The sequence below is a fragment of the Fragaria vesca genome, linkage group LG1 (assembly GCF_000184155.1).
Source record: "Fragaria vesca subsp. vesca linkage group LG1, FraVesHawaii_1.0, whole genome shotgun sequence".
Classification (NCBI taxonomy): Eukaryota; Viridiplantae; Streptophyta; class Magnoliopsida; order Rosales; family Rosaceae; genus Fragaria; species Fragaria vesca.
The window spans coordinates 13,122,532-13,123,641 of NC_020491.1; positions in this window are offsets into that span (position 1 = coordinate 13,122,532).

Here is a 1,110-nt window from a genome sequence, read left to right on the forward strand (position 1 = left end):
TTTGAAAATGAACCGTCTGACCTCGAAGGGATATACCTTGAACGGATGCACCTCGAAGGGATATACCTTGAATAGATATAGCTCGCTTCGCTGCTCCCCAGTGTGAATCAATGAGAGTCGAGCACAAGACACTTCGCTGCCCCCCTGTGCAAACCGATGAGAGTCAAACGTATTTTTTTTTAGAGGCCACAGGTGTTGGCCTAAATAATGACCAAGACGCCTCAAGAAGGGTCTAAAGTCTGAAATATTTTTTTTAGAGGCCACTGGTGTTGGCCTAAATAATGACCAAGACGCCTCAAGAAGGGTCTAAAGTTTGAAATATTTGGAACACATCCCTATCCCATATGTGCCCCTCAGTTTTGATGTCTGTTCGACGAATAAAGGACATCAAAACTTTAGTATGCCCCCTGTGAAGGAGTTGTAGTACCATGTATCATTGAAGTTAGCAAACACCGAACAAGGTCGTGGATCGGCCTTGAATAGATCCCGGTGTATGAATAAAGGTACACAAAACTTATATGAATGCCCCCCAGTAAAAGAAAGCATGCTGCAAGGTCATGAAAACACATTGAAAATACACATTGCAAATTCGCGCGTATCCTGACCTGTCTGCATTCAAACTGCCATAACTCTCTCCAGGAATGTCGGAATGACGAACCGTAAAATCCTCTGGAAAATAGACATCCAGAGCTTTCTGGGGATATAAGGCTCGCCTGCTAGTTCTTCCTGGATCATTCCATTTTAATCGGCGAAGGCGACTGTCCTGTAGTGGATGTTGCAACTTTCAGCAACTATTGGAATTTCTTCTCTGACTCGACTTCGCTGGCAGCAATTCAAGACATATGGAATGCCTTCTGTATTGTCTCCAGGCCTCAGGGATAGGCCTCAAATAAAGTTTAAGCCTTTTGTAGGCAAAAACATTGTCTTGCATTTCAGCAAAACTAAGAATCTCTTTTTGGTGTTTTCTGCTATTTGATTTTTTTTGTATTTTCTTTTTTCAATGCGAGAAAGAAAGAAAAATGAAAGCAAATAGAAGTAAAAACTAAAGTAAAGCTAGGAGCAAAGAAAAGAAGAGAGTATAGCATGGCTAGTTACCCTTCGTAAGGCCAC